Genomic DNA, 24,319 nt, shown 5'->3' with positions numbered 1-24,319 from the left:
GGCGGTGTGATGAGTCGGGTGTTTTCACGCGAGTGTGGTTTGTTCTTAAAATAATAGATAAAAAAGACACGTTTGGTCATGCAGTGTTTGGGCTTGGCTGTGGGTTGAATGGACTTAATGATCATTTTGTCAGCATAAGAAATATGAAAATGATATGAAGAAAAGTTAATCAAACCTTATTATCGTGCGCTAACATTGATTTTCCGGTGCTGTGTGAGGAGAGCCAATCGGTTGGGTAACGTGGGTAGAACACTTTTTCGTGGTACGTTACGGCATGTAAGATCTTCCATATAGAACTCTGGCCTGATGCTCTTCTTGTTGAGGGTTATGAACCTAGAGTTTGAGATTGGTAACAAGAAATGGTTCAGACCAGGGTTCCGATGCATGGTAAAACATCAGTATCATCGCTTGTTTTTCTCACTAAGAAGACCTATTTTGATCCCAGAACTCTTCAAATGATATGGAACGTATAGAGGAAAGGTGTTAGAATGCTTAGAATATTGCGGAACATCACAATTGAATGAGAAGAGCAAGAATGTATGATTTTACTGTATTGAAAACGAAAACCTCATTACTATTCCACACTATGACATGTACTAATCAAAGATCAATGTAATGGTGATGATGATGATGATGATGGCCCACCACTAACCCCCGTACATGGGAATTTGTTTGGGTTTATTTATCTATTCAGATAATTGTAAAAACCCACCGTCCTTATACAGACTCAGCCAGCATGGATACCTGGTCACTGGGCAACGTTGATCTCGCCTCGTCAGGTAGACTGACTTCCTTGTATAAACGCAATGTCCCTGGTCCAGACCTAAAAAGATGGATCACCCGAGTCATTTAGGAGGCCTGGAGCAGAAACTGGCTAAGCCCCCGGGATCTATTCATCCGCAAAATCAAGGGAGAGACACACCGTTGGGACGATTCAGCTGACCACCGTTCCCTAGTCATTCTCTCCATACTGAGATCCGGACACACCCATCTCACAACCTCCTGAGAAATGGCGACTTCCATAAGTCCTGTCCATCATGCCGAACTCACCATTCGGTTGAGCATGATCGAATCACGCAGAATTTGACAACTTTGAAAACAAAGGAAAAGTACAATAATACTTAAAAATCACATTTTATCAAACTTCTTAAAAACATGCGAAAACATTAAAATATTGAGACCATTATTCATCATCTAGTTGGCATTGAATACAAGGAACCTATTTTCCGAGAAATATTGACCATTCATCATATTGTTTACGTCTGGTAAGGCCTGTTACTAAATAGTTAGTTTTTTAAATAAATATAGTTCTAAATAATGTTAATGTTTAAAAACCCCTCCCCTTGGCTAGTTTTTGCACCTTGCTGTTGGTGGGTGGGCTTAATTTCATGCTAGTGGAGTGTTGGAGACGGTAGGTTTATGGTCGGCGTTGCTGGCTCATGCCGCGATAGAATGGTGTCATGGGCAGGCAATGGGGATTACTAAGCTTCCCCTCTCTGATAAACCACTGCATGAGAGAACCAAAGATCTAGTCTAGCAGTGATAGTATCACACTTGTTACTCCTTTAATTGAGAGCCGCGTCGTAGTACGTTTACGTATAGCCACTGACGTTGGGTGTGATACTGGCGGGTTTTGCCGCAAATCACTCTTATTTTATTTATTTTTACGCAGATAGATTTATTTGGGTTTGCAAGGGAATTATACTATTGAAATATTTCAGAAAACGCCCAACAGTGCTCCTTTTATTTGCGTGACAAGCTTTCGTTGTTGTTTTCATTGAGGTAGGTATTACTCAGGGAACAATTTTAAACACCATTTTTGTACATGGTATTGTAACTAATCTTATATGTGCTTCATTTTGATTTCCACTGTGGCGTGCTTCTATTGTGATATATCCATACGTAACTTTGTGGGACGACATAGTGGAAACGTGTGAGCGTAGTTGGATCATATACCCTAAATAATTTAAAATCAGCTAGGAAACTAAATTCAAAATGAAGCATTTTAGTCACTTGAAGGTGTCACCTGGGTCGAACTAAGTTATAATAAATAGGTATAGGTCAAAATCAAAAGTACTTGAAACACGTTTAGTTTTAGATTACAAGCACAAGTGCAGGTACTTAAAAAAGCATGGGTTCTGATTGATTAGGTGAATTAGAGATTTCAATAATTTATTAAATTAGACTAATGAGATATCATAATCATCAAATGAACTTAAATAAGAAACTTCAGAAAGCCTAATGACATTAAGTAGATTAACAAAAGAATTAGGATGCGGGGGGTCCGCTTAGGGAGGCAACTAACCTTTAAAGTTGTAGAATAAATCTTCTTATTTAGTCTTGAGCTTTAAAAAGAAAACGCAGGCAGACCAATAGCATTAAGCAGATTAACAAGGAGAGGAATAGTTTAGGAAATAAGTAAAAGTAGAGGTATGTGACAATTAATAGCTTTTAAACTTTTGGAGGTATTGTATTCCCCTGAGTTTGTTGTACTCGATTACTATATTATTCTCTCAATACGCGAAATCTCTTATATATGCGATTAAAGCATTTGAGTTAACTTATTTCTTAGTGTTCAAGTACTTACATTTGTAAACAGCAGTCAATGTTAATCTATGAACTAAACCCTACGTAAAATCGATCTTTCCTTACGTGGCATTGATGCATGTTTAACTTTTCGGTTCGCGGCTGTCGGAATCAACGCGCCTATGTCTACGGAGCTTACGCAGAAGTGATTCGCAATGCGGTAGATCTCACCAAAAGTTTTTTTGAGCTTCTGTAGTTTAGAATTTGTTCGGTACGGTCGCGAAATCTTGAAATGATTGATACGTGCGGTAAAATAACTAAATTGAAACAAAGCTCAACAGTAAAATAAGTAGAATATTTAGGGAGGAAACCAAAATTAATCAACTTGCCAACATAGGCTATCACATTTATTTTGGTGGCACTCTTTAAGTGATAATAAGCTGTTTTTTCTCTACGGTTGTCTCGCGTGACGTTCAAAATTTGCGCGATTTTCGTATCTTACGTAATTTAGATGTTTAGCTCTAAACGGTTTTGCTGACTCGAGGTCGTTCCTTAAGCGGTGTTGGTACAGGTTAAGCCTTTGCCGACTGTCGGATTCAACGCGCCTACGTCTACGGAGCTTACGCTGAAGTGATACGCAATTCGGTAGAGCTTGTCAAACGCTTTTGAGCTTATGTAGTATAGAATTTGTTCGGTGCGGTCGCGAAATCTTGATATGATTGATACGTTCTTTAAATTAACTAATTTGATACAAAGCTCAGTAGTAAATAAGTAGAATATCTAGGGAGGAAACCAAAATTAATCAACTTGCCAACATAGGCTATCACACTTAAATATTTTCGCCGAGATTCCAACAGCCGAGTAATTCTGCAATTTATTTTACTGAGATTCAGTAAAACAATTGCCGAGACTCAGCTAACAAATAACATTTTGCTGAGCTGTCAGCTAACAAACAGATATTTTGCAGAGATATCAGCAAAAGAGAATGCCGAGGTAATCGGCTTTTGGAGATTTTACCGAGCTAGATTAAGTGTGATCACATTTATTTTGGTGGCACTCTTTAAGTGATAATAAGCTGTTTTTTCTCTACGGTTGTCTCGAGTGACGTTCAAAATTTGCGCGATTTTCGTATCTTACGTAATTTAGATGTTTAGCTCTAAACGGTTTTACTGACTCGAGGTCGTTCCTTAAGCGGTGTTGGTACAGGTTAAGCCTTTGCCGACTGTCGGATTCAACGCGCCTACGTCTACGGAGCTTACGCTGAAGTGATACGCAATTCGGTAGAGCTTGTCAAACGCTTTTGAGCTTATGTTGTATAGAATTTGTTCGGTGCGGTCGCGAAATCTTGATATGATTGATACGTTCTTTAAATTAACTAATTTGATACAAAGCTCAGTAGTAAATAAATAGAATATCTAGGGAGGAAACCAAAATTAATCAACTTGCCAACATAGGCTATCACATTTATTTTGGTGGCACTCTTTAAATGATAACACTAGTTTACAAAACAACATAAAAAGTGTGAACTTTAGTGGTTGACCAACGTTTCTAATACAAAATCCTACGCTGAATTCAATGCCGTGGTCAGAAAAAATTAAAGTAGAGCCATTTTTGAGATATACAAAAAATTTGATTTTTTGAATTTTGTACAAAAGTACGATTACTAAAATGTCAATATCTTTGGAACTAGTGCATCAATTTTAAATCTTTTTTTATGAAAATGAAGCTAAATAAATTTGCTATCGTTCACTAGAATACTATATCTTGATTAAAAATTTAATTTTGAAATCATTTAAAAATTTACAGCATTTTTTTATTTTTCCTGCGAATTTTCCATAAAAATCTTGTTTTAATCAACATTTTTAATGGGATAAAAAGATTCAAAAAATCATTCCATAATTTATTCTTAAAGTCCATTAAAAACTGGAGAAAATGAGCCTTTAATGGATGAAATCGGTTGGAAATTGTCGAAGTTATGAAATTTTTTGTAAAATCATGGAAATTGAATGTTCCAAGATTGGCCGTTGTCCCGCTCCTAGGTTCATGCACCACTTCCAGTAAGCCTTTCTGCGGACGTGTACGCATACGGTGCATTTCACTTACACTACCAGCTGTCACGCAAAATTAAATGGGATATTTTCAACAATATAATTTACGCTAGTGTTTGTGAGACCGCTCGGCGAGAACCTAACGCAACCAACTCAATTTGACAGCTTTCTTTCTTTCTTAACGATGTATACGACAAAACGTGAATTCAAGTGTAAAAATGATCCTCAAAAGTTTTGTTACGCGTGTGGCAACTATATATTTAAAAAATCAGTCAATTTCACTTCTTCGTTGCAAACTGCATACAGGCTTTATTTTAAAATTGATCCTGGAGACTTTGACGAACCGTGGATTCTAAAAGCATTATGTAGTTCGTGCAAAACGTGCTTGGCCAGGTGGATGTCAGGCGCAAGGTAAATTGATTTTTTGAATAACTTTCATATAAACAATTTATGTACAGCATGGTAGTGCTTTGTTCTTTCCTGATCGACATTATCTTACTTCATCTATTTTTGATAAGTGTTAATGTCTTACTTACTAACTCACTTATTTGTTATCTGTCAGTCGCTATTTGTCCTTTGACATGCCCACCATATGGCGTCGACCGTTTTGTCATGCAACGGATTGTTATTTCTGCTTGACAAAAGTTAAGCAACAAGGACGTCACAAAACAGTTGAGTATCCACAAGTGGCTTCTATGACAAAACCTGTTCCACATTCAAGTTCGGTCCCGTATCCTGTTTATCCAAAGCGGAAACGAGCGCCCTCTGTTGAATTGACCGTTACAAAAAGTGAGGAGGAATTCAAGGAGGAATGCGAGGAAGACTTCGAGGTGGAATTGGAAAGAAACCCAAAACTGTTTACACAATCCGAATTTAATGATTTGGTGCGAGATCTCGACTTATCGAAGGAGAAATCCGAATTGCTGGCATCACGCTTGAAAGAACACAACATGCTGAGCAAGGAGGTCAAAATTTCTTGTCACAGGAATCGTCACAAGAAATTTGACAAATATTATTCTACAAAGGACAAGGCATGTTTTTGCCATGACGTAAACGGCTTGTTTGAAGAGTTTGGTGAGCCATATGATCCAGCTGAATGGCGTTTATTCATCGATGGCAGCAAGTTGAGCTTGAAAGCCGTTTTACTGCATCAAGGGAATGAGAAACCTTCTATTCCATTAGCTCATGCCGTTAATATGAAGGAAACGTATGAATCAATGGCTCTATTGCTCAATTTGATAAATTACAATCAACACAATTGGAAAATTTGTTCCGATCTTAAAGTGGTTGCCATGTTGACTGGATTGCAACAGGTATACACAAAATATATGTGTTTTTTGTGTAAATGGAACAGTCGAGCTCGTAAGGAACACTACGTCCGAAAAGATTGGCCAAAACGGGATAATTTCACAATTGGTAAAGACAACGTTAAAAATGATCCTCTTGTGGTAAAAGAACGCATAATACTTCCACCACTACATATAAAACTTGGGCTATTCAAAAATTTCGTTAAAGCGTTGCAAAAAGAAGGGCCGGCATTCCAGTACTTGAAATCAGTATTTCCAAATTTATCTGACGCAAAGATAAAGGAAGGTGTATTTGTTGGCCCACAGATCAAAACACTGCTCAATGATTCCGCATTCAATACAGTTTTGACACCAGATGAGGAAGAAGCGTGGAAATCGTTCCAGCGTGTTGTCACAACCTTTTTAGGAAATTTCAGAAGCCCAGATTATGAGATTGTTACATATAATTAACTTCAAATCCTTTTATTTCACTGAACACAGGTGTGAATATGTCTTTGAAGATACATTTCCTACATTCTCACATGGATTTTTTTCCCGGAAAATCTTGGTGACGAGAGTGATGAGCACGGCGAACGTTTTCACCAACAAATGAAGATGATGGAACGTCGTTACCAAGGGTTTTGGGATGAAGCAATGATGGGTGACTATTGTTGGTTTCTGATTCGAGAAACAAGTTCAAAACATCGAAGACAAAGTCATTCGATTCTCAATCATTTTTAATAAAACCTAAATAAATTTCTTTTGTATCAACTCGGTTTTAAATCCTGATGTGCCTTAATCAAATTGATATGTAGAGAAAAGAATCTCCCATGAAAACTTTACATGCGATTTGGATGCTTACAACGACACCTAGAAAAGGAACTCTAAAGCTGTTGTATTTCAGCAACATTTTTAAGTGTTTTACAAAAATGCTCATAACTTCGACAATTTCCAACCGATTTCATCCATTAAAGGCTCATTTTCTCAGGTTTTAAATGGACTTTAAGAATAAATTATGGAATGATTTTTTGAATCTTTTTATCCCATTAAATTCAGCGTAGGATTTTGCATTGGAAATGATCATCACCTTACCGAGTTCAAAAATGCTGTAAACTACACGCTTACTTGAAAGTACTCATTAATGAGTAAAAAAAGACCCATTTTGAAGAAAAGTGGCTTAACTCATTAATGATTAAACAATTTTACCCATTAATGAGTATCTGTTACCCATTAATGATTAACAATTACTCATTAATGGGTAACAGATACTCATTAATGGGTAAAAAATTTACTCATTTAATGAGTTAAGCCACTTTTCTTCAAAATGGTTCTTTTTCAACCATTAATGGGTACTTTCAAGTTAGCGTGTAGTGTAATAAGCCTTTTTTTCTCGCTTCAGTTATCTCGCACGGCTTTCGGAATTCGCGCGTTTTTCGTAACTTACATAATTTAGATATTTCGTTCGAAACGGATTTACTTATTCAATCAGTTTACTACGCGGATGTATCTACGCGCACACGTCACAGCATTTTTTTTCTATAACTAAAGGGTGTTACGGTCAAAATTTGGTCAAGGGAAAACGCGTGTAAATCGGTGAAATCGTTTATTTAAAAAATCAAATTAAATTTCTTTTTCAAGTTCAATTAGTATAAAATTCAGGAAAAATATTCAGTTAGGCTTCCGCTTTTCCAAATCCGAATTGCCGGGCCTTACGCTTGACCCCTGCCATCAGATTTTGTACAGCCACCTTGTCCACCTTCTTCGCCGCAGAAAGCCAGTTTGCCTTGAACTGCTGCTCGCCCTTAGCAGTTTTTTTGGTCTTCTTTAGGTTCCGCTTGACAATAGCCCAGTATTTCTCAATTGGGCGGAGCTCTGGCGTGTTGGGAGGGTTCTTGTCCTTGGGAACCACCTGCACGTTGTTGGCGGCGTACCACTCCATGGCCTTTTTACCGTAATGGCAAGATGCCAAATCCGGCCAAAACAGTACGGAACAACCGTGTTTCTTCAGGAAAGGCAGCAGACGTTTATTCAAACACTCTTTCACGTAAATTTCTTGGTTGACAGTCCCGGAAGCTATGAAAATGCTGCTTTTCAAGTCACAGGTACAGATGGCTTGCCAAACCAGATATTTCTTTGCGAACTTTGACAGTTTCATGTGCTTGAAAACATCTGCTACCTTTCCCCTTCCTTTTGCCGTATAAAACTCCTGTCCCGGAAGCTGCTTGTAGTCGGCTTTGACGTAGGTTTCGTCGTCCATTACCACGCAGTCAAACTTCGTCAGCATCGTCGTGTACAGCCTCCGGGATCGCGCTTTGGCCGTCGTATTTTGTTTATCATCGCGATTTGGAGTCACTACCTTCTTGTAAGTCGATAGTCCGGCTCGTTTTTTGGCTCGATGCACGGTTGTAGACGATACACCCAGCTTATTTGCGGCATCTCGGAGAGAGAGGTTAGGGTTTCGCTTGAAACTACCGGCAACTCTCTTTGTCGTGTCAGCGGCTTCCGGTTTTCGATTTCCCCCCGATCCAGACTTCCTGGCTGTCGACAAACGTTCCCCAAACACTTTAATTACATTTGTAACGGTTGATTTGGCAACTTTTAGCGATTTTGCCAACTTTGCGTGCGAGTAGCTCGGATTTTCGCGATGCGCGAGCAAAATTTTGATACGCTGCTCTTCTTGCTTGGACGGCATTTTGACAACTGAAGAGTGAATTCCAAAATCAAAATAGGAGCAACATTCTACACACACACACCTTCAAAATAAGGGGTGTTCAGGTTTTTTAAATGCAAAATTGAAAGAAATACGTCAAGTTGATATTGACCAAATTTTGACCGTATCACCCTTTATCTTGAAACAATACATACGGAATCCAGTGTTCAAGCGGCCAACAAAGGCTAGTCCTTCTGCTGTATTGTCAAAGATAGAAGCAAAATTTATTCAAATGGGTCAAGTCTTGAAAATTAAGCTGTCACGCAGCTCCAGTTTGATACCCAATAAAAAAAAATGTTAATGTTTAAAAACTTTCCAAAATATTTAAACATCACTTTGTGTAGCGTATATTTAAGCATACAATAAAAATAAAACAACATAGAAAACCATTTTTTTTTCTTTTTTTGGTCAGCTTTTTGCTCTAGGTACTCCTCTGTGAAACAAAGGAACAAAACTTTAAAGACACCATTTTGTTATCTTGACTTTCTTGACAAGTCATGAAATATTTAAATTTTTATGTACCATTTGTGCCATTTTTATCGAATACCCCTTTACATCCCATTTCATCAGTTTTTAGCCGATTTTGATGTAACTGGATTTGTTTGATCATGAATTCTTATTTGATTTTAATTTTCACTAAATATTTAATATATTTTAAAATTCCCTGAGGTTAAGTCACTAGAACCATTTTGAAACGATGGAAGTTTTGAATAATTTTAAATTTAAACCGGAATAACAGGTGCACAAAAGTTAATATATGAAACTAGAAATGTTACTCAGTGCTTGCGATAGAGAAGCAAGCATTGATTTAAATTTTCAGATTTACACGTCTTCTGGATGATGAGATTTGTGCCCATGAAACCATTAAAATGAAATTTATCGTACTCCTGCGCAGTGACTCGCGAACTTTTCCCATGGTCAACTAACTTATTTTTTTTTGTAAATTCCAAATTTTAACCACTGCTAAAAATTGGTAAGTAGTCAATTTATTTTCGACAGTTTAGACAAAAGGACAACAGATGGTTGTGATTTTTAATAAAATGAAAAAGTCCCTTTCAGATAGCGAACGTTTTGTGGTATGCCGATGGAAGGCGCTTACCTTGCATTTGGGCCAATTAAAAATATACTGATTGTAAATAGATAAGTATTTTATCAAATGTTAAGTGGAAATCTTATCATTTTAAGCCAACCGATCCAACATGGATTTCGTCTGCATACCACCCTTAATTAAAAACCCAAACAAACGCCTCGCATAAAACCACGCTGTTTACCTCCGCTATCAGCTGTGCCGGTGCCGGCATAGAGAGTGAGACTAGCGGCCATGTGTACGCTACTATTGAGCGGGAGAGAAATCCCACGATCACCAAGAGAAGATCACGATCGTTTCGTATGCTGGCTGGACTTTTCTCTCGACAACATAGAGATGGTGTATGTTATCCTGTGTACTCCGTTTGCATCTGTCGCGCCGGTCGTTCCTACACGGGAAGCAAGATCAATCAGCGCAAAATCTTCGTTCAGTCTTCGCCGGGATTTCAAACTGTTCGGACGCTGTTTCTGTGCGCGCGCGTGCGTCTGCTACTGACGGATCTTGAGTCGAGCTGCGGTTTGCGGTTTTTGAGTTGAATGGGATTTTCTGGATTATTTTGGCGTTGTTTTATGTTGCGTTCGAAGTGGTGCCACGGAGATGTAAGTTCGGTTTTGTTGTCCTTTTTGGACAGGCTGCCTTGAATTATCTCGTATGCTCGTGACTGAAGGAAAGTGTAGTTTACCCGTAGACTTGTTACGATAAATTGCTTGGCGGTGTAGTATTTAAATAGATTGCGCGTTTCGGCGCACGTTCAAAGAGACTTACGCATCGGGTTTTTTGCTTTATTTGCCTTCTCGTGGTGCGGATTTTGTTCCTTTTCTGACGCCCCAAACGGACCGAAATAATACGGTGTTAATATGTCATCGACTTTTTTGTACCGCCACCGCGAGTGACAATGTGGTTTCTCATTTAGAGCCCGGTACCAATCAGTGAATTGCCTATAGATTGGTTGAAAATAAAAATAAACGAAAATATTCTCACCATCGATTGGTGAGGCAGCAAGTGTGAAAACGTATCAACAATTTCGTGGAAAATGATCCTTCCCTCGTAAATACTGGTGTGTAGTGGAAGAAAATAATTGTGAGATCTCAGCTAGCCTGTGCTTTAGCCATTTTCTCGGTTTGAGATGTGAGAAGGTGCAATAAAAACCCGAAGAATTAACAAAAAGAAAAGGAAACGTGCATTTTGCGAGATTCGGAGAGGGAGAAAAAAAAAAGTTTTTGGATGTGCAGGTTTGACGAAGAAAAATTAAGTGACGCGAAAATCACCCGTGCAAAGGAAACACGTGAAGAAGTTCAAAAATGCAGCTTCATTCCTTCGCTTGAAATCGGGTGTTTGGAATCGGCAGTGTTGTGTCAGTTCGGAGTGCGCTTTTGAATTTCTCTCCGCATCGATCATCAATGGTGTGTTTGCTGCCTGTGAACTTCAGATGTAAAACAGTGACTCGACGGATTGAGATTGAAGCACTTGGTGTCCTGTGTTGTCGCGTGAAGCTTTCCTTCTTGTTGGTGGAGCGTATTTCGAAGTGAGTGTAATTATAGTTGCCCTCTTATCAATATAAGGTTATTATTCTTCGTTTTTATGTTGGTCCAGTTGAGGTCGATTGAGCGAGGGATGTCTAGATGATTGTGCAGTGTTGGTGCATTTAGCGGTTGATTTTTGTTTGTTTATGATAGTGAATGCTTTTTGTATAAACTATATGAAGAAATGATATAGTACACTCATTTCTGTTTTTGCATTATTTATTTTTTTTTCAATTTTGTCCTCATTTAGGGTCAATACAGAAATTTACATACCACCATATTTTTCATTGTTTTTCTGATTTTTTGAAACGAGTCCACTAAATTTGGAAGCAATTTATTTGAATTTGAGATCACACGATCAAAAATACGGATGATAAATAAATCACATAGAAATAGAATTGCGTGTAGTATAGTTATGATATGATTGTAGTTATAAATAATAATACAAAAATTTCGATTTGATCGATTTTTTTTCTTAACTTCAATAAAATGAACAGAAAGAATGATAGAAGCACAGGCAAACAGACATAACACATTGAATATTTCTCACTGTAAAACATCGTCGCAAAAACATTACCGCCATCTGTTGAGTACACTGTGGTGGGTAGTACGCTGAACAGATGGCGGTAGTGTGTAAACGTCAAACGCAAGGGAATTGACTATGCGCGCCACAGGTGGTGGTACTACCAACTACGATACTTTTAAATTGACCGTTAAATGCTTGTTCGATGAACAACTTGCGAGTGTTATGTCTGTTTGTCTGTGATAGAAGTATGGAATGCGATAAGTTTTAAAAATCATGGCTTTCCTACCTCATAAAGTTTTACTACCATACAGTATTGCAGTAAATAAAATGAAATAATTTTCAGTAATGACCAGATTTTGTCAGTCACCTATTTGAAAATATCTTCTAATGTTCTAAGAAAATTATGCATTTTATAAGTAGTCTTATTGCATTAAATTATACCTTAAACATCCAGATGATTGAAAAAGGTTTTTAACCCACAACCTGGTTTTAAAGACTGAAGGCCATCCGGTGATTCGGATCAACCTTAATCTTGATTATTATCTATTTTTTCTCTGCAATTATATGGAATGTCTAATCTAATCTAATCTATCACCAACACAGCCAGTTCATGAAAGCATCCTGGAAAATGATAGATATACCTCCATCCTTTTTCTTGTCTATTTGGTACATTTTGTACATCAGAGATGCGCATAATATATCAAAACGGCCAGGCCTACTGTGCAGAATTTAAGGGGCAAGATGATTCAGAAACATCGGGCCTGTTTAAAACAAAGATTTAAACACGATGCTTCAGAATCCAATAAATGGATGAAACGTGGACATCTCGTACCGTACGTTCCGTTGTTATAAATGATTGGTCGTTGGGAGCATCTAATCTTAAAAAGTTAAATGATGCTCTATTTTCCTAGAATGGTTGGGACATGAGCACTAACTCTTGTCTTAGCCCTATATGGCTTATGGCTATAGCGCCATTACTCGCTTTTTCTCTGCAATTGCTCCGAGTGGTCACCGGACCACCGGAAGATCCCGAAAATCTGTAATATTGATTGATGAGTAAATTTGATCAAAGTAGGCCTTGCTTTGATCTGATACTAAATGGAATGTAGTGAGATGCTGATTTTTTATGTACTAGACAGCCATTGCTTCTAAGTGGCCACCATAAATTTGATCAAAGTAGGTCTTGATTTGCGTCTGCAACTATATGAAATATAGTTAAATTGTGGTTTTTGATATATTAGCTGGTGATTGGCTGCAAATGGTCACCAAATGGACCGCCGGAAGATCCGGAACATCAGTAAAATTGACTGCTATGTAAATTTGATCAAAGTATGCTTAGATTTGTTCTGATTCTATATGGAATGTAGTAAAATTGTGGTTTTTGATATATTAGCGGGTCATTGGATCCAAGTGGTTTTTCGGAAGATCCGGAACATCCGTAAAATATTGTAAAACATTGTCGACTACCCCTCCTTGACTCAGTAACATTAAAGCGTTCGGCCAACTGGCGTCCGGCTTATTGGCCTTCGGCCAAATCCTATATAGTTAAAAAAAATCGCCCCCCTCATATTTTTTTTTCAAAATTCTTCCAAAATAGATTTAAGAATCTCTTTGGGATTTCCTTGGAATTTTCACTATAACAGTTCAGAAATTTTAAACCTCTGAAAATGATTGAAATTCTGTTCAGTATTATCTATATCCTATTCAAAATGCCATTGGAATTAGGGTTTTTGATCTAATTTCCGTCCTACTAAGGACATCCCGCACTTAAACACGCTTTTTGGAAAGGGTTCGAACGAAACATGGAATGTTTTCATCAAAGATAACTTCTAAATTTATCCACCTTTCCATACGTACCGTTGGATTTGATAAAGAGTCAAACAATGTTGAGATATTATTAAAAATCTAACACTGCTTCTTGCTTCTAAATTCGTCCTACGCGTTTCAATTCCGTCCAAACGCATTGAAACGCCATTAGATTTTCTTCGTCCTACGGATAAACGGAGAAAAAAGGGATGCGCTAGGAGCGCTTCTTTTGTTTTGAGAACAATGAGCGTAAATATGCATGCAATGCGCTCTAATAGGATTTATGTTGTAGCTAATGAACTAACGCATCGGAACAAACGTATTATTGTTTTGTGCATTGTGAAATCATTGATATTATTGATGATTTCTGCTCGATAGAACGGAAATGGGCGATTACGACAAAGTAGCGCTCTTCCCTATCCTTAGAATTCCCTTAAAAATCTTCTCAGAATTTCATTGAAATGGTACCCTCAAAATTCGATTCCTGTTTTACCTCGCCATTGGCGCCGGACCCTGCTAAATTTTAAATTATCATAGCGCCCCTCGTTTCAGCACTACCGATGTGATCCACAGCAAATGATAATGCTATCACCATAGACAAACAGACGTAACTCTTTGAAAAAGTTTATCTTGAATACATAGTATGAGGTCCTATCAGTAACGACATCTCTCGGGCTTTTCGCGGGAAACAAGCTTGCTCGCTAACTCGCAAACAATATTGCATACAAGTTCTATAGAATGTATAGAAACGCCAAAAAGATCCGATGCTAGCGCTGCAGCGAGTAGTTCACGGAACTTATAATATTCAAGTGATCCGCTGAATATTTTGTCAGTTAGCTAGTTTGATATCATCGATAATCCTGAAAATTAATAATAACGTGGGCCTGTTCACACCCTGGACGAATCAATTCCCTTGGTATTCTTCTCAGAATTTCCTTGGAACTCTCTTTAGAATTCACTTCACACAATTTTTAGAATTACCTTGAAATTTACCTTAAAATTAATTTGGAACTATCCTCAGAATTCGATACCTTCGGAATATATTTGGAATTGTCAACAGATCTCTCTAGAAATTCTTTTCAGAACTGATTTGGAATATTCATTAGAATTTAATTAGGAATCGTTTTTTATAATTGTCAACCAATTCAACTCTGAACTCGCCTAAAACTTCACCTGGAGCTCTTCTTAGTTCTTACAATTACCTTGGATCTCTTCGTAAAATTGACTTGGAGTTCTATTTACAACTCTCTTTGAGTTCTTTCCATAACTTTCTTGGAATTAATCTCTGAAATTCTTTGGTGTTATCCCTAGAATTTTCGAAAATCTCTTCCTCCTTTGGAATTTTTGATAAAATTCCCTTCATAGTTCTTCAAAAAGACTGTATCTAGAAAAATCGAGTCCAGTCTAAGGGTCTTGATATTTCTTCTAAGTCCAGCATATTGCAGTTTTCCTGGAGAGACAGTCAAGTTTATTTTTCTCCGGTGATTTCGGATTCCCAGATTTTTCCCGATTTCCGGAATTCCCGTATTACTGGTCAGTCTGAATTTGTATATAAAATTACAATTATATCCTCGACACTAATGTATTTAGAAAGTAAGCTCATGTCTTCAAGTTTCATGTTTATTCAGATCCCTGAGTTCTATTTCTCAATACTGGATGAACATTTTTTTCTGTTATCAAGCTTCATAGACATAAAATCACCATAATACAGAGAAGCTCAAGTAACTTCATTAGGATAAATGTAGTGGCTTCAGATACTTATTTATTTTCAGTGCTTGATTTTTCTTATCATTGCTCGTGTAACCCTTCACAGAATGTTTATTAAATTTTACTCTAGCATATCTTTAAAACAACTTGGAACCATTTAAGAATTTCCGTAGAGTTTTTTTTTTTCATAAGTGTCCTATAATAGGGATTGTTGCTCACTCACTAGTCACTGTTACTAGCTTTTAATTTACAAATTATCGGTAAGCCTTTGCGTTCAGAGTTTTTCAATAATTTTTTTCAATAAATTCTGAACATGAAAAGATTTTTTAGGTGTACATAACCTGGATAAGTTATTAATATGTTGGAGCCTCAATGAATTTTGAGATGTTAAAGGGTGTCCACGATGAAATTGCCACACTATGAAATTGCTCTAACTTTTTAACCGTTGGGTAGAATTTAATGAAAATTTGGGTGGATTTAGTTCATAGTGCATTATTTACATCCTGCAAGTTTTAAAGTCCTGTGATCAAAACTCGCGGAAATGGAGTCGAAAGAACAGCTCGTGCGTGATAAAATCTTGCGCATTCATCACGAGAACAAGGATCTCTCGCATCGTTCCATCGCCAAAACGTTGGGAATCGCGAATTCCACGGTGTCGCGAGTGATTAAGCGGTTCGAGGAACGGTTGACCACCGATCGGAAGCCCAGAAGTGAAGGAAAAAGTATTCCGTACAACACCAAAAATCACAACCGCGTAGTTGGGGCCTTCAACCGAAATCCGAACGCCTCCGTTAGGGATGTGGCTAAGAAGCTGCACCTAAGCCGAAGTTTTGTCCAGAAGGCCAAAACTAAGGCTGGGCTTCGAACGTTCAAGGTACAAAAGGCCCCTAATCGCGACGAGAAGCAGAACAAGTCCGCCAAAACCCGTGCTAGGAAGTTGTACCTCAACATGCTGACGAAAGTTGAATGCTGCATCATGGACGACGAAACATATGTGAAGGCCGACTTCAAACAGATCCCCGGCAACCTGTTTTTCACGGCCAAGGATAAGTTCAGCGTTCCGGAGCATGTCCGCACTCAGAAGATGTCCAAATTTGCGAAGAAATTCCTGGTTTGGCAAGCCATTTGCACGTGCGGGAAGCGGAGTGCACTTTTCGTGACTTAGGACACGATGAACGAACAGGTGTACATAAAAGAGTGCCTCCAGAAGCGGCTGCTTCCTCTCCTGAAGGCCCACAACGTCCCAACAATCTTCTGGCCGGATTTGGCCTCATGCCACTACTCCAAGGACGTGCTGAAGTGGTATGCGGACAATAAGGTCAATTTCGTGCCGAAAATGTTCAACCCTCCCAACACTCCGGAGCTCCGCCCCATCGAGAAGTACTGGGTGATTATGAAGCAGCACCTTCTTAAACGACCTAAGGTAGTGAAGACAGTCGAGGAACTGAAGAAAGTATGGGTTTACATGCAAAAAACGGTTGATTCACAGGTTGTGCAGAATCTTATGGCCGGGGTTAAGGCCAAGGTGCGGGCATTTGCGTATGGACTGTAAATAAAATACGAGTAAAATGGTAAAATGAAGTTTAATAGTTTTTTCTCAATCCCTGAAAATTTGATGGCAATCGGATGAAAACTCGAATTTTGCGAATCAATTTTGTGTGTGGCAATTTCATCGTGGACACCCTTTAGGCTAATGATTTTACTTTTTTTTAGATCCCTCACTGAATAACATTTCCAACAAGTACTGGCGTTTGGATAATTTTTACGGTTTCATACTTTGGGGAATTTTGATGGCCTAAACCTTTATGGTTATTTAATTTTTTTTACTATTCAGGACTTATTTTTTTTTTAATCTGGGGCATTTATAATTTGTTATGTTTCATATTTGTGAATATTTTGATGATTTTAAACTTAGCTTTTTAATTTATCATGCTTAAAAGTAAGAAAAATTTCAAAATTTCTCATTGCGCGATTTTTTTTGGATTGTAGAGCATGGATAAATTCAACGTTTTCGTACTTCAATTTCAGACTCCGGAAAATACTGTGCACTTGTTTAATGGTTGTTGGAGGTAACACAAATATTAAGAATGTAGAATTCATCGGTTACCAAGAGTGCGGCATTGATTCTGGAACTGACAAAAACTATAAAAAAAATTGAGAGACTTTGAAATATATAAAAGATACCGCACATAGAAAACACACTCAAAATAAAGCAGGAATTGCAAAACTTCAGAGTTCGAAATATTTTTAAGATTTTGGGAAATCGGATTTTACGATACTGAGTTTCGGAAAATAAAAACCATATTACTCAGAAATATTTGCTGTATCTAGGATTGAAATCAATTTTGAGATGATGCATCACGTATGTCGCTAAATTGTGGAAAAAATCACCCCCTCCCTCTAACCCTTTCGTCACGTTTGTCCTATGCCTAATGTATTGCTTGACATAAAATCTTACACCCCCTTCCCTATTCAATATTCAATCCATCAGCCTTGCAATTCCTACGGTTGACTGGTATTTAAAAAATAGATACAGTTAGGTACATCTTGAGTTCATGAACATCCCTATAACTCCAGAACCTCAGCTTGCCAAATAATGTCAACTTTTGGCCTCGACCGTCTGCGACAGCCACTTTGGCCGTTTTTTATTCATAAATACGTCGAAACATATGTTTATTGGCATTTTATTTTGCATTAATGTGAGCGTCTGTCTGTCGGTGTAGTTGTGTTGATTTTTTTTCGTTGTTGTTGGTTTTGCATAATCATGAAAATGTGAAAGAGCACAGCATGACTGACCGACCGCAATATCAATTGAGCGATTAGGGGAGAAGTTATGAGCTGGAAAGAATAATGATAATAACCGGGAAACACATTAGGGGAACAGGGTGTAGTGCGCGCCACGGGGCAACAACGGTTTTTCTAAATCATAGCTCATCTAGTAACTTTTGAATAAATTTAGAAAAACACAGTGGTGTCGCCTTAACCTACCTTAACTTACCTGTGCACCAAATTTCAAAACGTTAAAAAATCGCAAAATATTACTTGCATTTTTTTTTCTTTATTATAGAGATTTTTAGCCATAGGCTAGTTCATCTCTTATTACTTGCAATTGATATATCTGGCTTTCAGGAACACAAGGGCCTAACTGTGAAGATCGATTCTCTTAATCGATTTTCTGTTTTGATAACCCGCATAAACAAAAACCATAAGATGCGCCTAACCATTAATTCGAGATATCATCCCAATTTTATGTGGTATGGTCACACCATCTAAGATATCGTCAGTATATGGTACCCGTTTATTAGGGAATTAGGGAATATATAGGAATAAATATATCTAAATATCACGTTTTTAGAGATAGCGCACAGGTAGAATGTGAGACTACGCGACGCCACTGGAAAAACAAATAAATAAACATTGTTATTCACATTACCCCGTGGCGCGAATTACCCCACCTTACCCTATGCGATTCTTGGTTGATGTTTGTCCGTTGCATATGGCTTGATTGTCTCGAGTGCCACTTGATCGCACTGTTTTGTTGTTGTTTGAAACCGAAATTCTGTTGTTACCTGTGCTTTCTCCGGCTGGCCTCAAATGTGTTGGATTTTTATTGCAGGGGCGTATTTCCTTTTACACGCTATGTTTACAGGTAGGACAAAGAAGCGGAAATTCTTGAGGTCCTATTATCTGAGTACTTCTTCTTTTCTTCATGGGTTTAACGTCACTAGTTGAGCTTCAGGGTGAACGCTCCTATAGGAGACTCCATACTCAACTATAGAATCCTAACGCTTCTAACGTACTGCAACGTTAGTGCGTTTACCCTAATTGTCCTCAACTTATCTAGTAGCTAGCCAAACTTGACCGAACCTGGAATAGAACGCATCACTATGTACAAATGAATATTGGAGATTTTCTGAATAAATGTCAATGAAGGGATTTCTACAAAGAATTTAATAATCTAGCTACAATGTGTTTGCATTTTATGCCATGGTAATGATATTTAAGTGTAGAAGTTTTTTGATTAGTAAAAAGTGAATAAGTCAAAATGTGTTCTGAAGCTCAAACAACAAATTATATAATGAGCCAGTCTACTTTAACGTGATGACATAATGTGCACTTGACTGAATGAGGTAATTTGCATAATCCGCCGATTAAATTTTTGATTCACAACAACCATGATCAGCACGAGTTAAACATATTAGGAATTCAAATACGAAACATTTCGGTTCAAAAAATGGTACCCTTCAAACTAGGACGCACACAATCTACCTCTCCGAGAAACGGTCCCACTTTTCTGCAAATGTGACATCGCGTAAGCAGTGGCTCTGAACTTGTCAACGACTGACTGGGTTTCATTCCTTTTTTGGCTGTCGATCGCGGAGGGGGGATCGGATCAGGTCACTACCGTTCTTTACGTGCGCTAGAACGGGTAACCGGCAACACGGTCAGACACAATCACGAGACATCTCGCTATGTTTTACGGCCATATTTAGCTTAAAAACGGGAAATAAATCGATGAAATTAAAAACACCCGCAGAGCAACTAGCGAGCGCCTTGCCCGATTTGCCTAAAGAAACTGGTATTGGGGGACGGCTTTCCTTGCATGTGTGTCCGCGCAGTGGGAGCTGTCAGGTTACTAATTTTGAATTTAAATGAATATGTATTCGGAAAGGTGTATCATAACATATGCGATGGAAAAGTTCATCGCGAAGATTGAGTGGCAGGTTACCTATAGATGATGGTGTTAATTTACTTTTTACCGACTATTGTTGTTTCTGTTGGGATAACCTTAGAAGTGATGCAATACATTTTACGATCAAGTTAATAGCAGCCAGTTGAGATATATTTTTTTTTTCATTTTATTATAGGTGCGTAAATTGTGATTTCAAATTTTTGTGGATGAATTTGAACAGGTTGTTCTTGTTTTGGTTTTTTTTTTTTGACGTAGACTACGTCTTACGGGAAGGTACTGAGGGTAAATCGAAAATCTAAAATTGCGACCGTCACGAAAAGGCGTCAGTTTTTGAACGCTATAAGCTTTGTCATTTATTGATGAAATTAAAATCCGAACACACCAATCGATAGGAAATACCTTTCGTAAGCTGTTGCAATAAACTTTTTTTTTTCAATTTTTCCATAAAAAACTGTTTTAAAAATGGACAAATAAAAAGAGATAATTTTATCATTGTTTTCATGAAATAAACGTTCTCTCCAAACCCAGTCCTCATAATCAAGAACAATTTGGTTGCACATCGTGCTGCTTGAATCAGAAAAGTTATAAAACAGCGCTTCTAATGTGCTTCAGCTCATTTTCGCTTCGAACGGCGGGTAAGCAGGTAGCAGAAGCAGTAGCAGTAACAGCAGTAGGAAGGCGGTTCCTGTCAAGCCCGCAGAGTTCGAGTTTTGCACCTCGAACTTTGCGCGTCGTTCCCGTCGAGATCATTGGCTGCTGGTACCGGTGTCGCCTCGATGGCGCAAGCGCTCCTTGCCTGAATGATAACTACAAATCTCGATTACTTTTCGGAAGGACATATCAGCTTTTGTAAACAACGCATTTTATCGTCGGTTTGGCATAACTAATAGCTCGCCCCACATACTAACACCGCTAACAGGTTGGGAAAACTTTCCCGTATCTGATGGTAGTACTAGCATGCGAGGGCGAGCTACCAGTTACGCCAGATCGACGATCAAATGCGTTGTTTACAAAAGCTGATACGGTCCTTCGAAAAAGTAATCGAGAAATACTTCTTGGGCTGTGAACCAATTGACGAGTTACATTTAACTCGTGGTTAAACGTGACATTTCGTAAGTTATTTTCAATGTTCGAAAATGCCGGAAATTGATCAGTTTTCAAACAGAACTCAGCCACGGTTACCAAAATTTAACTTCTAGTCGGTCCGAAATAACTACGCTCGTATAGCAGGGACCCTTCGATAACTCATCTGTCCTTTTTAACCACGAGTTAAATTCAATTCGCCCATTGAGACACAGCCTTGGAAGTAAAATTAGGGCCATCCATAAATTACGTATATTTTTGACCAATTAACCCCCCTTCCCCCTCGGAGCGTGTTTTGCAATACATCTAATACATGGAAGGCCCCAACTTTTGAAACCCATCTCCTTCCTCAACTACTACCTTATGTATGAAGGTTCCCTAATAATTGTGCAACACTGAAAATCAGCACAAAATGGGTTGGATATTTATGCGAAATTTCGGTATTGATCATGAATATTTGGCGATCAGAACATTTTAGCTTGAAATCCCCCCATTTAATTATCAGTACATCTTGATTGAATTAAAAAAATCTTGATATGGTTTTTTAAGATTTCGTGCGTTTTGTGAACGCACATTCATTATTTTGCATAAGAAAACGGGAACGGGGTGTTTCTGTGGTGATAAGAAGGATTTTTCTTCACAGATTGCAGTTTTCTGTTCCAAGCACTGAAATTATCAGATGGTTCCTCTATTTATGCTTTTAGATTAGCTATGAATGTCCCTCCTACTTGAAAAATTATGCTTTAGAACGGTTTATACAACCCCAGTTTTTTTTTGCTGATGAGGCGAGGCATAGCCAGCCATTCGATTGCATAATTCTTCAAGTAGAAGGGACTTGCAATGCTTATCTCTTAGCATAAATAGAGGTACCGTCGAGTTTTTCAGTGCTAGGTTCTGAAATTCGAAAGTGAGCGTTCAAAAGGGCCTACTTGTAATGTTCGATTCTCTTCGTCGATTTTCTGTTTACATTGCTACAGCTAAGCAAAACAATTCAATCTGAACATTTCATTAGGTCCTAAGTAACACTGACAAGATTCTCTCGACTTTCTCCTTGAATCCACTCGGCCCAGGTATTTTCAGCACACATATCGATAAAAGAAGATTTTATCTCGCATCTAATACAACAAACACAACAAGAAACGATTCTGTGCTCAAGTTATTAAGGCTGTGTTCCATTTGGTGAATGTTTACTCAAATTTGATAGATGGAAAATTTTAAAATAAACCTGCTTATCTAGCAGACTTATTTCTGACAGACAAGGAATCAATTTTGACAGACGCTTTCTCGAAAATCGGCCGATCAACAATAGGGATTTTCGAACATCTTAATTTATTTTCGAAGTGTCAAATCTAAGTGAAAATTTTTTCCACAGCCCTAGTATTTTTTTTATTTTTTCAATCGGTAGATAAAAGATGTATCGAGAACTTATTGGATGGTTTCATGGCTAATTGATATCCCGATCAACTATGAAATGTTGCATAACATTGGTGCAAAATTGTGCACTCCGTTTAGCGTTTTGAAGTTGAATCGCTGAGGAAACCTTATTTCTGATCAATCTCATTAACACATAAAAATTTCAAGAGTACAGAAACTGTAACTTCACGTTTGTTGCAGTTCAGTACACAAGAAGTTTCAATTTCATGAGTGATGTCACAACCGTCCAAGATTTATGTCCTAGAAATCTTGAAGTGATAGGGAATATCAGCTATCATGACGGTCATTGTTGGACGCTTCAATGAATCACCTGAAGAAAGCCTTACTCATATCTGATTGTTATTTAGGAACCAAATATAATAGAATATGTATTCGCATTTTTATGAGGTCCTGAATTTAACCAAGTTTTACTAAGTAGGAAATCCAAAATATGCACATAGGGACCGAAATCATAGGTTACTTCTACTGTATTTTAAATCAATAACTAGAAAAACGCACGAGAATTTCACTACACAGCTTAACGTAGTCTACGTCAACCCTGCGGTCGTGTCTTGTACACAACCCCACCATTTTTTTTCATCTCGGTTATTACCTGAATAATTTTGAAACATTACATTTGATACACAAACAAACACGTTTCAAACTAGCACTGGATAAAAACTTTTCAAATGTATGTTTTCACACGCAATACAAATTGTAAGATTGAAGTTATTACATCCTCTGCATATGATTCATACAACAAATGGTATGGGAGTTCTTGAAATTGACTGCAGCGTTTAATCAAGTTTTGCCAGAATGCATATTTTCGTATAAAACCTTCACGAGATGATTTTCTAGCCGTTCTTTGGTCGAAAAATTGTAATATTATTTGAATAATCTTCCGGCAACCACATTACAGATCTGTTCATGTGGTAAAATATTGCAAAATCTGCATACTTTACATGCAAATCTGTAATAAAATCTTTCATTTCATGGCTGGGTACAGTTTTCGAATTGCATAATATTCTTGATTATTAAAATGTGATACAATCACGAATATTTATATTTCATTTCTGCCCACAAAACTAAAACCGGATGTTGAAATTTCATCAAATGCCAGTTCGCGTAAAAAATTAAAATTTGTTTTTTTCGGGTATATATGCAATAAGGCTCAACTATTTTTGTTTTATAAAACTCTACGGAGCCGAAGGACTTGACATAAAATCACAATTGTGAAACTCTCATACATTTATTTCGATGATGGATTTTGACCCAGGGTGTAGATAGGAGATCCTTTTTTCCTAGGAGTTAACTTTCTGTTCGTTTCTGAATGTTTTCCCACAACTTCATTGCATCTTCCTTTCGTTCTCTCGCCAAATCTTGGCCCTCTTTGTTTTGAAAATCTATTGCTTCTCTGTGTAGTCCACATTTGAAATCGTTCATGTTATTCAGATACTTGATACTCTTCCCGAAAAAAAAAATAACAATACAATTACCATAAAATAAAATACAATTACATCAAAATCTACTGCCAACAATGGATCTTATGTATATTGTACAACACATTTTAACATATTGTTATTACAATAGATTTACAATACGTCCCATATAGTAAGAATTTTCAACAATCGAACAACAATACAATCAATGATAAATGGCTCATCTTTGGTCGAGAAAAAGTGATTTTTTACTATGGTTAAGATACATAACAACCCCCTTGTTCTATTGGAACCATAGTGAAAACAATATATTATATGGTTATTTTTAACGTTGTAAACAATATGATTTATTGTAAATACAATAAATTCTATTGTATGGTTGCAATACATTTCATTATGCCTCTATGGTTCTTTTTTTAGAGGTTACTCGAGTACCTTTATCTCTTCTTGTAGTTCCTTGGTGTTTCCAGCC

The 24,319-nt window shown here is 37.6% G+C and overlaps 1 protein-coding gene across 2 annotated transcripts in view; it reads left to right on the top strand.

Annotated features, from left to right (window-relative positions):
* Positions 1 to 10,106: 10,106 nt before the first annotated feature.
* The window catches only part of wb (wing blister), a 409,502-nt gene continuing 395,289 nt past the window's right edge, over positions 10,107 to 24,319 (top strand). For both annotated transcript variants that reach the window (XM_065229029.1, XM_065229030.1), the window contains exon 1: positions 10,107 to 11,182. The gene's annotated coding sequence lies outside the window, so the exon portion shown is untranslated. The remainder of the gene's footprint in view (positions 11,183 to 24,319) is intronic.

This window comes from Ochlerotatus camptorhynchus, unplaced genomic scaffold (assembly GCF_037179485.1).
Source record: "Ochlerotatus camptorhynchus isolate MF236.1 unplaced genomic scaffold, CSIRO-AGI_Acam_v1.1 ptg000306l, whole genome shotgun sequence".
Lineage (NCBI taxonomy): Eukaryota > Metazoa > Arthropoda > Insecta > Diptera > Culicidae > Ochlerotatus > Ochlerotatus camptorhynchus.
The sequence above is the reverse complement of the archived record's forward strand: the minus strand, read 5'-3'. Positions and strand labels throughout refer to the sequence as shown.